The sequence below is a fragment of the Procambarus clarkii genome, chromosome 36, assembly GCF_040958095.1.
Source record: "Procambarus clarkii isolate CNS0578487 chromosome 36, FALCON_Pclarkii_2.0, whole genome shotgun sequence".
In the NCBI taxonomy this organism is placed as follows: domain Eukaryota; kingdom Metazoa; phylum Arthropoda; class Malacostraca; order Decapoda; family Cambaridae; genus Procambarus; species Procambarus clarkii.
This window is the reverse complement of record NC_091185.1, coordinates 13,272,262-13,288,434: the sequence shown is the minus strand read 5'-3', so window position 1 is coordinate 13,288,434 and position 16,173 is coordinate 13,272,262.

Here is a 16,173-nt window from a genome sequence, read left to right as displayed (position 1 = left end):
GTCTGGGTAATTGAGAAGGTGTGTCTGGGTACTGGTGTAGGTGTGTGTGTGTATGGGTACTGGTGTAGGTGTGTGTGTCTGGGTTCTGGTTTGATTGTGGGTGTCTGGGTACTGGTGTAGGTGTGTGTGTATGGGTACTGGTGTGGGTGTGTGTATGTCTGGGTATTGTTGAGGGTGTGTGAGTCTGGGTTCTGGTGTTAGTGTGTGTGTCTGGGTACTGGTGTAGGTGTGTGTGTGTCTGGGTACTGGTGTAGGTGTGTGTGTGTTTGGGTACTGGTGTGATTGTGTGTGTCTGGGTACTGGTGTAGGTGTGTGTGTTTGGAAACTGGTGTAGGTGTGTGTATGTCTGGGTACTGGCGAGGGTGTGTGAATCGGGGCACTTGTACAGGTGTTTGTGTCTGGGTACTGGTGTAGTGTGGGTGTCTGGGTACCGGTGTGTGTGTGTGTGCTTGGGTAATGGGTTATATGTGTGTGTCTGGGTAATGGTGTAGGTGTGTGTGTAGGGGTACTTGTGTGGGTGTGTGTATGTGTGGGTAGTTGTGAAGGTGTGTGAGTCTGCGTACTGGTGTTAATGTGTGAGTCTGGGTATTGGAGGAGGTGTTTGTGTGTATGGGTACTGGTGTAGGTGTTTGTGTTAGGGTACTGGTGTAAGTGCGTGTGTATGGGTACAGGTGTAGGTGTTTGTGTTAGGGTACTGGTGTAAGTGCGTGTGTATGGGTACTGGTGTAGGTGTTTGTGTTAGGGTACTGGTGTGTTTATGTGTGTTTGGGTACTGGTGTGGGTGTTTGTGTCTTGGTACAGGTGTTTGTGTGTGTGTGTAGGAACTTTTGTAGGTGTGTGTATCTGGGGACTGGTGAATGTGTGTCTGTCTGGGTACTGGTGTTGGTGTGGGTGTGTCTGGGTTCTGAGTATTGTGTGGTTTTGAGTGTCTAGGTACTGGTGTAGGTGTGTGTTTCTGGGGTATTGGTGTAGGTGTGGGTGAATACTAGGTTATGGTGTGGGTGTGTGTGTCTGGGTACTGGAGTGGTTGTGTGTGTGTGAGTCTTGGTACTGGTGTAGGTGTGTGTGTCTGGGAACTAGTGTAGATCTGTGTGTGTCTCGGTACTGGTGTAGGTGTGTATGTCTGTGAACTGATGTGGTTGTGTCTGTGTATGGATATTGGTGTGGGTGTTTGTGTATGGGTACTAGAGTGGGTGTGTGTGTCTGGGTATTGGTGTGGGTGAGTGAGTATGGGTACTGGTGTGGGTGTGTGAGCTTGGATAATGATGTAGGTGTGTGTGTTTGGGTCCAGGTGTGGGTGTGTGTGTCTGGGTACTGGTGTGGGTGTGTGTGTTTGCATACTGGTATGTGTGTGTACTCACCTAGTTGTACTCACCTAGTTGTGTTTGCGGGGGTTGAGCTCTGGCTCTTTGGTCCCGCCTCTCAACCGTCAATCAACAGGTGTACAGATTCATGAGCCTATCGGGCTCTGTCATATCTACACTTGAAACTGTGTATGGAGTCAGCCTCCACCACATCACTTCCTAATGCATTCCATTTGTCAACCACTCTGACACTAAAAAAGTTCTTTCTAATATCTCTGTGGCTCATTTGGGCACTCAGTTTCCACCTGTGTCCCCTTGTGCGTGTTCCCCTTGTGTTAAATAGACTGTCTTTATCTACCCTATCAATCCCCTTCAGAATCTTGAATGTGGTGATCATGTCCCCCCTAACTCTTCTGTCTTCCAGCGAAGTGAGGTTTAATTCCCGTAGTCTCTCCTCGTAGCTCATACCTCTCAGCTCGGGTACTATTCTGGTGGCAAACCTTTGAACCTTTTCCAGTTTAGTCTTATCCTTGACTAGATATGGACTCCATGCTGGGGCTGCATACTCCAGGATTGGCCTGACATATGTGGTATACAAAGTTCTGAATGATTCTTTACACAAGTTTCTGAATGCCGTTCGTATGTTGGCCAGCCTGGCATATGCCGCTGATGTTATCCGCTTGATATGTGCTGCAGGAGACAGGTCTGGCGTGATATCAACCCCCAAGTCTTTTTCCTTCTCTGACTCCTGAAGAATTTCCTCTCCCAGATGATACCTTGTATCTGGCCTCCTGCTCCCTACACCTATCTTCATTACATTACATTTGGTTGGGTTAAACTCTAACAACCATTTGTTCGACCATTCCTTCAGCTTGTCTAGGTCTTCTTGAAGCCTCAAACAGTCCTCTTCTGTTTTAATCCTTCTCATAATTTTAGCATCGTCCGCAAACATTGAGAGAAATGAATCGATACCCTCCGGGAGATCATTTACATATATCAGAAACAAGATAGGACCGAGTACAGAGCCCTGTGGGACTCCACTAGTGACTTCACGCCAATCGGAGGTCTCACCCCTCACCGTAACTCTCTGCTTCCTATTGCTTAGATACTCCCTTATCCACTGGAGCACCTTACCAGCTACACCTGCCTGTCTCTCCAGCTTATGTACCAGCCTCTTATGCGGTACTGTGTCAAAGGCTTTCCGACAATCCAAGAAAATGCAGTCCGCCCAGCCCTCTCTTTCTTGCTTAATCTGTGTCACCTGATCGTAGAATTCTATCAAGCCTGTAAGGCAAGATTTACCCTCCCTGAATCCATGTTGGCGATTTGTCACGAAGTCCCTTCTCTCCAGATGTGTTACCAGGTTTTTTCTCACGATCTTCTCCATCACCTTGCATGGTATACAAGTCAAGGACACTGGCCTGTAGTTCAGTGCCTCTTGTCTGTCGCCCTTTTTGTATATTGGGACCACATTCGCCGTCTTCCATATTTCTGGTAGGTCTCCCGTCTCTAGTGACTTACTATACACTATGGAGAGTGGCAGGCAAAGTGCCTCTGCACACTCTTTCAGTACCCATTGTGAGATCCCATCTGGACCAACAGCCTTTCTAACATCCAGATCCAGCAGGTGTCTCTTGACCTCCTCTCTCGTAATTTCGAACTCCTCCAAGGCCGCCTGGTTTACCTCCCTTTCTCCTAGCACAGTGACCTCACCCTGTTCTATTGTGAAGACCTCCTGGAACCTCTTGTTGAGTTCCTCACACACCTCTCTGTCATTCTCTGTATACCTGTCCTCGCCTGTTCTAAGTTTCAATACCTGTTCTTTCACTGTTGTTTTCCTTCTGATGTGACTGTGGAGTAGCTTTGGTTCGGTCTTGGCTTTGTTTGCTATATCATTTTCAAAATTTTTCTCTGCTTCTCTTCTCACCCTGACGTACTCATTCCTGGTTCTCTGGTTTCTCTCTCTGCTTTCTGGTGTTCTGTTATTCCGGAAGTTCCTCCACGCCTTTTTGTTCAGTTTCTTCGCTTCCATACATGCCCTATTGCATGTATAACCCTGTGCATGGGTACTGGTGTGGGTGTTTTTGTCTGGGTAATGGTGTTGGTGCGCGTGTCTGGGTACTGGTGTGGGTGTGTGTGTGTCTGGGTACTGGTGTAAATATGTGTGTCTGGGTACTGGTGTAGGTGTGTGTTTCTGGGTACAGGTGTGGATGTGTGTGTGTCTGGGTACTGGTGTAAATATGTGTGTCTGGGTACTGGTGTAGGTGTGTGTTTCTGGGTACAGGTGTGGGTGTGTGTGTCAGGTACCGGTGTGGGTGTGTGAGTCTGGGTAACGGTGTAGATGTGTGTTTCTGGGTGGTGGTGTAGGTTTGTGTGAATGGGTACTGGTGAAGGTGTGTGTGGGTCTGGGTACTTGTGTGGGTGTGTGTGTCTGGGTACTCGTTTATATGTGTGTATCTGGGTACTGGTTGCTATGTGTGTGTCTGGAAACTGGTGTAGGTGTGTGTGTCTGGGTACCGGTGTGGGTGTGAGTGTCTGAGCACTGGAGTTGGTGTGTGTGTGTGACTGGGTAATGGTGTAGGTGTGTGTGTTTGGGTATCGGTGTGGGTGTGAGTATGTCTGGGTACTGGTGTAGGTGTGTTTGTGTCTGGGTACTAGTGTAGGTGTGTTTGTATGGGTACTGGTGTAGGTGTGTGTGTCTGGGTACTGGTGTGATTGTGGGGTGTCTGGGTACTAATGTGGGTGTGTGTGTCTGGGTACAGGTGTTGGCGTGTGTGTCTAGGTACTGGTGTAGGTGTGTGTGTCTGTGTACTGGTGTGGTTGTGTGTATCTGGGTACTGGTGTGGGTGTATGAGTCTGGGTATTGGGGTAGATGTGTGTGTCTGAGGTACTGGTGTAGGTTTGTGTGTATGAGTATTAGTGTAGGTGTATGTGTGTGTCTGGGTACTTGTGTAGGTGTGTGTGTCTGGGTACTGGTGTAGGTGTGTGTGTCTGGGTACTGGTGTAGGTGTGTATGTTTGGATACAGAATACTGTGTGGGTGTGGGTGTCTAGGGACTAGTGTAGGTGTGTGTGTGTCTAGGTACTGGTGTGGGTGTATGTGTTTCTGGGAAATAGTGTAGGTGTGTGTGTCTGGGTACTGATATAGGTGTGTGTGTGTGTCTGGGTACTGTTGTGGGTGTGTTTCTTGATACTGAGGAGGGTGTGTATGTGTTTGGGTACTGGTGAGGGTGTGTGAATCTAGGTACTTGTACAGGTGTTTTTTGTCTGGTTACTGGTGTAGGTGTGGGTGTCTGTATACCGGTGTTGGTATGTGTGTCTGGGACTGGTGTGGGTATGTGAGTCTAGGTATTGGTGTAGGAGTGTGTGTCTGGGAACTGGTGTAGGTTTGTGTATGCATGGGGAATTGGTGAAGGTGTGTGTGTGTCTGGTTACTGGTGTAAATGTGTGAGTCTGCGTACTGGTGTTGGAGTGTGTCTGAATACAGAATACTCTGTGGGTGCGTGTGTCAAGAGACTGGTGTAGGTGTGTTTGTTTCTGGGAACTGGTGTAGGTGTGTGTCTGGGTACTGGTGTGGGTGTGTGTGTCTTGGTACTGGTGTGGGTGTGTGTGTCTTGGTATTGAGGATGGTGTGTATGTGTTTGGGTACTAGCGAGGGTATGTGAATCTGGGTACTTGTACAGGTGTTTGTGTCTGGTTACTGGTGTAGGTGTGGGTGTCTGGGTACTGGTTTATATGTATAAGTCTGGGTAATGGTGTAGGTGTGTGTGTAGGGGTACTTGTGTGGGTGTGTGTATGTCTGGGTATTTGTGAAGGTGTGTAAGTCTGGGTACTGGTGATAATGTGTGTGTGTCTGGGTACTGGTATAGGTGTGTGTGTGTCTGGATACTGGTGTAGGTACTCACCTAGTTGTACTCACCTAGTTGTATTTGCGGGGGTTGAGCTCTGGCTCTTTTGTCCAGCCTCTCAACTGTCAATCAATAGGTGTACAGATTCCTAAGCCTATTGGGCTCTATAATATCTACACTTGAAACTGTGTATGTAGTCAGCCTCCACCACATCACTTCCTAATGCATTCCATTTGTCAACCACTCTGACACTAAAAAAGTTCTTTCTAATATCTCTGTTCCTCATTTGGCACTCATTTTCCACCTGTGTCTCCTTGTGCGTGTGACCCTTATATTAAATAGCCTGTCTTTATCTACCTTATCAATTCCCTTCAGAATCTTGAATGTGGTGATCATGTCCCCCCTAACTCTTCTGTCTTCCCGCGAAGTGAGGTTTAATTCCCGTAGTCTCTCCTTGTAGCTCATACCTCTCAGCTCGGGTACTAGTCTGGTGGCAAACCTTTGAACCTTTTCCAGTTTAGCCTTATCCTTGACTAGATATGGACTCCATGCTGGGGCTGCATACTCCAGTATTAGCCTGACATATGTGGTATACAAAGTTCTGAATGGTTCTTTACACAAGTTTCTGAATGCCGTTCGTATGTTGGCCAGCCTGGCATATGCCGCTGATGTTATCCTCTTGATAGGTGCTGCAGGAGACAGGTCTGGCGTGATATCAACTCCCAAGTCTTTTTCTTTCTCTGACTCCTGAAGAATTTCCTCTCCCAGATTTTACCTTGTATCTGGCCTGTGTGTGTGTGTCTGGGTTCTGGTGTGATTGTGGGTGTCTGGGTACTGGTGTAGGTGTGTGTATTTGGGTACTGGTGTGGGTGTGTGTATGTCTGGGTTTTGGTGAGGGTGTGTGAGTCTGGGTACTGGTGTTAATGTGTGAGTCTGGGTACTGGAGGAGGTGTTTGTGTGTATGGGTACTGGTGTAGGTGTTTGTGTTAGGGTACTGGTGTAAGTGCGTGTGTATGGGTACTGGTGTAGGTGTTTGTGTTGGGGTACTGGTGTGTTTGTGTGTGTTTGGGTACTGGTGTGGGTGTCTGTATCTTGGTACAGGTGTTTGTGTGTGTGTGTAGGAACTTTTGTAGGTGTGTGTGTGTCTGGGGACTGGTGAATGTGTGTCTGTCTGGGTACTGGTGTGGTTGTGTCTGGGTTCTGAGTACTGTGTGGTTTGTAGTGTCTAGGTACTGGTGTAGGTGTGTATTTCTGGGGTATTGGTGTAGGTGTGGGTGAATACTAGGTTATGGTGTGGGTGTGTGTGTCTGGGTACTGGAGTGGTTGTGTATGTGTGAGTCTTGGTACTGGTGTAGGTGTGTGTGTCTGGGAACTAGTGTAGATCTGTGTGTGTCTCGGTACTGGTGTAGGTGTGTGTGTCTGTGAACTGGTGTGGTTGTGTGTTTGTATGGATATTGGTGTGGGTGTGTGTGTATGGGTACTAGAGTGGGTGTGTGTGTCTGGGTATTGGTGTGGGTGAGTGTGTATGGGTACTAGAGTGGGTGTGTGTATCTGGGTATTGGTGTGGGTGTGTGAGTATGGGTACTGGTGTGGGTGTGTGAGCTTGGATAATGATGTAGGTGTGTGTGTTTGGGTCCAGGTGTGGGTGTGTGTGTCTGGGTACTGGTGTGGGTGCGTGTGTTTGCATACTGGTATGTGTGTGTGCATGGGTACTGGTGTGGGTGTGTGTGTCTGGGTACTGGTGCGGGAGTGTGTGTCTGGTTGCTGGTGTAGGTGTGTATGTGTGTCTGGGTACTGGTGTGGGTGTGTGTGTCTGGGTACTGGTGGGGGTGTGTGTGTCTGGGAACTAGTGTAGATCTGTGTGTGTCTCGGTACTGGTGTAGGTGTGTATGTCTGTGAACTGGTGTGGTTGTGTGTTTGTATGGATATTGGTGTGGGTGTGTGTGTATGGGTACTAGAGTGGGTGTGTGTGTCTGGGTATTGGTGCGGGTGTGTGAGTATGGGTACTGGTGTGGGTGTGTGAGCTTGGGTAATGATGTAGGTGTGTGTGTGTTTTGGTCCAGGTGTGGGTGTGTGTGTCTGGGTACTGGTGTGGGTGTGTGTGTGTGTGTGTGTCTGGGTACTGGTGTGTGTGTGTGTGTTTGGTTACTGGTGTAGGGGGTGTGTGTCTGGGTAATGGTGTGGGTGATTCTGTGTCAGGGTAATGGTGTAGGGTTGCGTGTGTGTGTCTGTAAACTGGTGTGGGTTTGTATGTCTGGATACTAGTGTGGGTGTGTGTTTCTAGGTACTGGTGTATGTGTTAGTGTCTGTTCACTTGTTTGGAATGTGTGTGTCTTGGTACTGGTATAGGTGTGTGAGTTTGAGATCTGATCTAAATGTGTGTGTCTGGGTTTTGGTGTAGGTGTGAGTGTCTGGGTACTGGTGTAAGTGTGTGTGTCTGGGTACTGGTGTGGCTTTGTGTGCCTAGATTTGGTGTAAGTGTGTGTGTGTGTTTGGGTACTGGTGTGGGTATGTGTGTCTGGGTATAGGTGTGAGTGTGTGAGTCTGGATACAGGTGTAGATGTGTGTGTCTGGGAACAAGTGTGGGTGTGTCTGTCTGTGTACTGGTTTAGGTGTTTTTGTCTGGGTAATGGTGCTGGTGCGTGTGCCTGTGTACTGGTGTGGGTGTGTGTATCTGGATACTGGTGTGGATGTGTGTGTGTCTGGGTACTGGTAGAAATATGTGTGTCTGGGTACTGGTGTGGGTATGTGTGGGTATGTGTGTCTGGGTATTGGTGTGGGTGTGTGAGTCTGAGTACTGGTGTAGGTGTGTGTTTCTGGGTACGGGTGTGGGTGTGTGTGTCAGGTACTGGTGTGGGTATGTGAGTCTGGGTAATGGTGTAGATGTTTGTGTCTGGGTAGTGGTGTAGGTTTGTGTGAATGGGTACTGGTGAAGGTGTGTGTGTGTCTGGGTACTTGTGTAGGTGTGTGTGTCTGGGTACCGGTGTGGGTGTGTGTGTCTGGGTACTGGTGTGGGTGTGTGTGTCTGGGTACCGGTGTGGGTGTGTGTGTCTGGGTACTGGTTTATATGTGTGTGTCTGGGTACTGGTGTAGGTGTGTGTGTAGGGGTTCTTGTGTGGGTGTGTGTATGTCTGGGTATTGGTGAGGGTGTGTGTGTCTGGGTACTGGTGTAGGTGTGTGTGTATGGGTACTGGTGTAGGTGTGTGTGTGGGTACTAGTGTTATTGTGGGTGTTTGGGTGCTGTTGTAACTGTGTATGTCTGTATACTGGTTTGGGTATGCGTGTGTGTGGGTATTGGTGTGGGTGTATGGGTATGGGTACTGGAGTGTGTGTGTGTCTGGGTATTGGTATGGGTGTGTGAGTATGGGCTCTGGAGTGGGTGTGTGTTACGGCCCTCTCGGGACGCAACGGGGTCCTTACTCTGATGTTGTTAGAGGAAGATATATGTATCCGTTCCCAAGCCAGTAGTGGCTATCAAGGGATGAGATCCGTGACGCAAGTAACTTAAAGGGAGTAGGGAAAGAAAGCTAAGAACTTAATATTATATAATTTTCACCATCACCTATTAAATATGTAAAATAAAAGAGTGCACAAGGGGGAGGGGTATTAACACTTTACAAGGGGATTAATCCTCAATCGATGTCTTCTACTGAAGACGCTGGTGCCATAACTCTCTGTGCCTTCTTCGTGGCCTCACGACGTGTCCTCTGAGAATGCCGAGCCTACCCTGGCCACAGGTCAGCCAAAACACAGGTCCACTGGGGGCACCGTCGTGGAGGCCGTCAACCACACGTCCAGCAGGTCTGCTGGCAGGTACTGAGCCACCAAGGCTGGTACGGCCACTCCACGAACGATAAAAGGGGTACGCCCTAGACAGGAGTCTCGTGTGATATCACCAATCACCCTCCTGTCCTCAATACCCCAGTGGATTATCGTCTCCAACAGTCGGTCCCGGGTAAATCCTTCCACTGCCACTCCACTGGCAGGCTAACACACCACAGTGTTCTTCCGGGGGGACGACGTCACAACAGCTGCAGCAAACTTCACAGTATGGAGACTGGCTGCCTCGGGTAGACTGCCTCAACCTTCAATACAGTGGTCCCAGGTCGACTCTGTAAACAGACACGTCATCAATAACCGGGACACTAATACATCTCACTTACGGGCTCGGGCGCTAACACCTGACGTATCCAGTCCATAGATGGCGCTGTCGTCGGAGCACCACCTCACCAGAGGTCAGGAGCGGCTGTGTTGTGAGCTGCACAGGACTGGAAACTGGCCCTTGTGGCCGATATTCGCCGTCCTCATCCGGTGTCGTCGTTCGTTTGGCGGGGGTTTCGGGAGCTGACCCACAGATGGCGTAGTTGTTACTGCTCCTTGCTCGGACGCTGGATCCGGGTTCGTAACAGTGTGAGTTTGGGTAATGATGTAGGTGTGTGTGTTTGGATCCAGGTGTGGGTGTGTGTGTCTAGGTACTGGTGTGGGTGTGTGTGTTTGCGTATTAATATGGGTGTGTGCCTAGGTACTGGTGTGGGTGTGTGTGTCTGGGTACTGGTGCGGGAGTGTGTACTCACCTAGTTGTACTTACCTAGTTGTGTCTGCAGGATCGAGCATTGACTCTTGGATCCCGCCTTTCGAGCATTGGTTGTTTACAGCAATGACTCCTGTTCCATTTCCCTATCATACCTGGTTTTAAAATTATGAATAGTATTTGCTTCCACAACCTGTTCCTGAAGTGCATTCCATTTTCCCACTACACTCACGCTAAAAGAAAACTTCCTAACATCTCTGTCACTCATCTGAGTTTCAAGCTTCCATCCATGTCCCCTCGTTCTGTTACTATTCCGTGTGAACATTTCGTCTATGTCTACTCTGTCAATCCCTCTGAGTATCTTATACGTTCCTATCATGTCCCCCCTCTCCCTTCTTCTTTCTAGTGTCGTAAGGCACAGTTCCCTCAGGCGCACCTCATACCCCATCCCTTGTAGCTCTGGGACGAGTCTCGTTGCAAACCTCTGAACCTTTTCCAGTTTCATTATATGCTTTTTCAGATGGGGACTCCATGATGAGGCGGCATACTCTAAGACTGGGCTCACGTAGGCAGTGTAAAGCGCCCTAAATGCCTCCTTACTTAGGTTTCTGAATGATGTTCTAACATTTGCCAGTGTAGAGTACGCTGCTGTCGTTATCCTATTTATATGTCCCTCAGGAGATAGATTAGGTGTTACGTCCACCCCCAGGTCTCTTTCGCGCGTCGTCACAGGTAGGCTGTTCCCTTCATTGTGTACTGTCCCTTTGGTCTCCTATCTCCTAGTCCCATTTCCATAACTTTACATTTGCTCGTGTTGAATTCCAGTAGCCATTTCTCTGACCATCTCTGCAACCTGTTCAGGTCCTCTTGGAGGATCCTGCAATCCTCATCTGTCACAACTCTTCTCATCGACTTTGCGTCATCCGCAAACATCGACATGTAGGACTCTACGCCTGTAAACATGTTGTTAACATATACAAGAAATAGAATTGGTCCCAGCACCGATCCTTGTAGTACTCCACTTGTTACTGTTAGCCAGTCTGACTTCTCGCCCCTTACCGTAACTCTTTGGCTCCTTCCTGTTAGGTAGTTCCTTATCCATGCTAGGACCTTTCCCCCCACCCCCGCCTGCCTCTCGAGCATGAACAGCAGTCTCATGTGCGGTACTGTATCAAAGGCTTTTTGGCAGTCCAGAAATATGCAGTCTGCCCAACCATCTCTGTCCTGTCTTATGCTCGATATTTTATCATAGAATTCCAGAAGGTTTGTTAGGCACGATTTCCTTGTCCAGAACCCATGTTGATGTTTGTTCACAAACCTAATGTTCTCCAGTTGTGTAACCAGTCGTAGCCTAATTATTCTTTCCAGTATTTTACAGGGGATGCTTATCAGTGATACAGGTCTATAGTTAAGTGCCTCCTCCCTATCACCTTTCTTGAAGATCGGCACGACATTTGCCTTCTTCCAGCAACTGGGCAATTCTCCCGACATAAGTGACTCATTAAAGATCATTGCCAGAGTGTACTCACCTAATTGTACTCACCTAATTGTGCTTGCGGGGGTTGAGCTCTGGCTCTTTGGTCCCGCCTCTCAACCGTCAATCAACTGGTGTACAGATTCCTGAGCCTATTGGGCTCTATCATATCTACATTTGAAACTGTGTATGGAGTCAGCCTCCACCACATCACTTCCTAATGCATTCCATTTGTCAACCACTCTGACACTAAAAAAGTTCTTTCTAATATCTCTGTGGCTCATTTGGGCACTCAGTTTCCACCTGTGTCCCCTTGTGCGTGTTCCCCTTGTGTTAAATAGACTGTCTTTATCTACCCTATCAATCCCCTTCAGAATCTTGAATGTGGTGATCATGTCCCCCCTAACTCTTCTGTCTTCCAGCGAAGTGAGGTTTAATTCCCGTAGTCTCTCCTCGTAGCTCATACCTCTCAGCTCGGGTACTAGTCTGGTGGCAAACCTTTGAACCTTTTCCAGTTTAGTCTTATCCTTGACTAGATATGGACTCCATGCTGGGGCTGCATACTCCAGGATTGGCCTGACATATGTGGTATACAAAGTTCTGAATGATTCTTTACACAAGTTTCTGAATGCCGTTCGTATGTTGGCCAGCCTGGCATATGCCGCTGATGTTATCCGCTTGATATGTGCTGCAGGAGACAGGTCTGGCGTGATATCAACCCCCAAGTCTTTTTCCTTCTCTGACTCCTGAAGAATTTCCTCTCCCAGATGATACCTTGTATCTGGCCTCCTGCTCCCTACACCTATCTTCATTGCATTACATTTGGTTGGGTTAAACTCTAACAACCATTTGTTCGACCATTCCTTCAGCTTGTCTAGGTCTTCTTGAAGCCTCAAACAGTCCTCTTCTGTTTTAATCCTTCTCATAATTTTAGCATCGTCCGCAAACATTGAGAGAAATGAATCGATACCCTCCGGGAGATCATTTACATATATCAGAAACAAGATAGGACCGAGTACAGAGCCCTGTGGGACTCCACTAGTGACTTCACGCCAATCGGAGGTCTCACCCCTCACCGTAACTCTCTGCTTCCTATTGCTTAGATACTCCCTTATCCACTGGAGCACCTTACCAGCTACACCTGCCTGTCTCTCCAGCTTATGTACCAGCCTCTTATGCGGTACTGTGTCAAAGGCTTTCCGACAATCCAAGAAAATGCAGTCCGCCCAGCCCTCTCTTTCTTGCTTAATCTGTGTCACCTGATCGTAGAATTCTATCAAGCCTGTAAGGCAAGATTTACCCTCCCTGAATCCATGTTGGCGATTTGTCACGAAGTCCCTTCTCTCCAGATGTGTTACCAGGTTTTTTCTCACGATCTTCTCCATCACCTTGCATGGTATACAAGTCAAGGACACTGGCCTGTAGTTCAGTGCCTCTTGTCTGTCGCCCTTTTTGTATATTGGGACCACATTCGCCGTCTTCCATATTTCTGGTAGGTCTCCCGTCTCTAGTGACTTACTATACACTATGGAGAGTGGCAGGCAAAGTGCCTCTGCACACTCTTTCAGTACCCATGGTGAGATCCCATCTGGACCAACAGCCTTTCTAACATCCAGATCCAGCAGGTGTCTCTTGACCTCCTCTCTCGTAATTTCGAACTCCTCCAAGGCCGCCTGGTTTACCTCCCTTTCTCCTAGCACAGTGACTTCACCCTGTTCTATTGTGAAGACCTCCTGGAACCTCTTGTTGAGTTCCTCACACACCTCTCTGTCATTCTCTGTATACCTGTCCTCGCCTGTTCTAAGTTTCAATACCTGTTCTTTCACTGTTGTTTTCCTTCTGATGTGACTGTGGAGTAGCTTTGGTTCGGTCTTGGCTTTGTTTGCTATATCATTTTCAAAATTTTTCTCTGCTTCTCTTCTCACCCTGACGTACTCATTCCTGGTTCTCTGGTATCTCTCTCTGCTTTCTGGTGTTCTGTTATTCCGGAAGTTCCTCCACGCCTTTTTGTTCAGTTTCTTCGCTTCCATACATGCCCTATTGCATGTATAACCCTGTGCATGGGTACTGGTGTGGGTGTTTTTGTCTGGGTAATGGTGTTGGTGCGCGTGTCTGGGTACTGGTGTGGGTGTGTGTGTGTCTGGGTACTGGTGTAAATATGTGTGTCTGGGTACTGGTGTAGGTGTGTGTTTCTGGGTACAGATGTGGGTGTGTGTGTCAGGTACCGGTGTGGGTGTGTGAGTCTGGGTAACGGTGTAGATGTGTGTTTCTGGGTGGTGGTGTAGGTTTGTGTGAATGGGTACTGGTGAAGGTGTGTGTGGGTCTGGGTACTTGTGTGGGTGTGTGTGTCTGGGTGCTCGTTTATATGTGTGTATCTGGGTACTGGTTGCTATGTGTGTGTCTGGAAACTGGTGTAGGTGTGTGTGTCTGGGTACCGGTGTGGGTGTGAGTGTCTGAGCACTGGAGTTGGTGTGTGTGTGTGACTGGGTAATGGTGTAGGTGTGTGTGTTTGGGTACCGGTGTGGGTGTGAGTATGTCTGGGTACTGGTGTAGGTGTGTTTGTGTCTGGGTACTAGTGTAGGTGTGTTTGTATGGGTACTGGTGTAGGTGTGTGTGTCTGGGTACTGGTGTGATTGTGGGGTGTCTGGGTACTAATGTGGGTGTGTGTGTCTGGGTACAGGTGTTGGCGTGTGTGTCTAGGTACTGGTGTAGGTGTGTGTGTCTGTGTACTGGTGTGGTTGTGTGTATCTGGGTACTGGTGTGGGTGTATGAGTCTGGGTATTGGGGTAGATGTGTGTGTCTGAGGTACTGGTGTAGGTTTGTGTGTATGAGTATTAGTGTAGGTGTGTGTGTGTCTGGGTACTTGTGTAGGTGTGTGTGTCTGGGTACTGGTGTAGGTGTGTATGTTTGGATACAGAATACTGTGTGGGTGTGTGTGTCTAGGGACTAGTGTAGGTGTGTGTGTGTCTAGGTACTGGTGTGGGTGTATGTGTTTCTGGGAACTAGTGTAGGTGTGTGTGTCTGGGTACTGATATAGGTGTGTGTGTGTGTCTGGGTACTGTTGTGGGTGTGTTTCTTGATACTGAGGAGGGTGTGTATGTGTTTGGGTACTGGTGAGGGTGTGTGAATCTAGGTACTTGTACAGGTGTTTTTTGTCTGGTTACTGGTGTAGGTGTGGGTGTCTGTATACCGGTGTTGGTATGTGAGTCTAGGTATTGGTGTAGGAGTGTGTGTCTGGGAACTGGTGTAGGTTTGTGTATGCATGGGGAATTGGTGAAGGTGTGTGTGTGTCTGGTTACTGGTGTAAATGTGTGAGTCTGCGTACTGGTGTTGGAGTGTGTCTGAATACAGAATACTCTGTGGGTGCGTGTGTCAAGAGACTGGTGTAGGTGTGTTTGTTTCTGGGAACTGGTGTAGGTGTGTGTCTGGGTACTGGTGTGGGTGTGTGTGTCTTGGTACTGGTGTGGGTGTGTGTGTCTTGGTATTGAGGATGGTGTGTATGTGTTTGGGTACTAGCGAGGGTATGTGAATCTGGGTACTTGTACAGGTGTTTGTGTCTGGTTACTGGTGTAGGTGTGGGTGTCTGGGTACTGGTTTATATGTATAAGTCTGGGTAATGGTGTAGGTGTGTGTGTAGGGGTACTTGTGTGGGTGTGTGTATGTCTGGGTATTTGTGAAGGTGTGTAAGTCTGGGTACTGGTGATAATGTGTGTGTGTCTGGGTACTGGTATAGGTGTGTGTGTGTCTGGATACTGGTGTAGGTACTCACCTAGTTGTACTCACCTAGTTGTATTTGCGGGGGTTGAGCTCTGGCTCTTTTGTCCAGCCTCTCAACTGTCAATCAATAGGTGTACAGATTCCTAAGCCTATTGGGCTCTATAATATCTACACTTGAAACTGTGTATGTAGTCAGCCTCCACCACATCACTTCCTAATGCATTCCATTTGTCAACCACTCTGACACTAAAAAAGCTCTTTCTAATATCTCTGTTCCTCATTTGGCACTCATTTTCCACCTGTGTCCCCTTGTGCGTGTGACCCTTATATTAAATAGCCTGTCTTTATCTACCTTATCAATTCCCTTCAGAATCTTGAATGTGGTGATCATGTCCCCCCTAACTCTTCTGTCTTCCCGCGAAGTGAGGTTTAATTCCCGTAGTCTCTCCTTGTAGCTCATACCTCTCAGCTCGGGTACTAGTCTGGTGGCAAACCTTTGAACCTTTTCCAGTTTAGCCTTATCCTTGACTAGATATGGACTCCATGCTGGGGCTGCATACTCCAGTATTAGCCTGACATATGTGGTATACAAAGTTCTGAATGGTTCTTTACACAAGTTTCTGAATGCCGTTCGTATGTTGGCCAGCCTGTCATATGCCGCTGATGTTATCCTCTTGATAGGTGCTGCAGGAGACAGGTCTGGCGTGATATCAACTCCCAAGTCTTTTTCTTTCTCTGACTCCTGAAGAATTTCCTCTCCCAGATTTTACCTTGTATCTGGCCTGTGTGTGTGTGTCTGGGTACTGGTGTGATTGTGGGTGTCTGGGTACTGGTGTAGGTGTGTGTATTTGGGTACTGGTGTGGGTGTGTGTATGTCTGGGTTTTGGTGAGGGTGTGTGAGTCTGGGTACTGGTGTTAATGTGTGAGTCTGGGTACTGGAGGAGGTGTTTGTGTGTATGGGTACTGGTGTAGGTGTTTGTGTTAGGGTACTGGTGTAAGTGCGTGTGTATGGGTACTGGTGTAGGTGTTTGTGTTGGGGTACTGGTGTGTTTGTGTGTGTTTGGGTACTGGTGTGGGTGTCTGTGTCTTGGTACAGGTGTTTGTGTGTGTGTGTAGGAACTTTTGTAGGTGTGTGTGTGTCTGGGGACTGGTGAATGTGTGTCTGTCTGGGTACTGGTGTGGGTGTGTCTGGGTTCTGAGTACTGTGTGGTTTGTAGTGTCTAGGTACTGGTGTAGGTGTGTATTTCTGGGGTATTGGTGTAGGTGTGGGTGAATACTAGGTTATGGTGTGGGTGTGTGT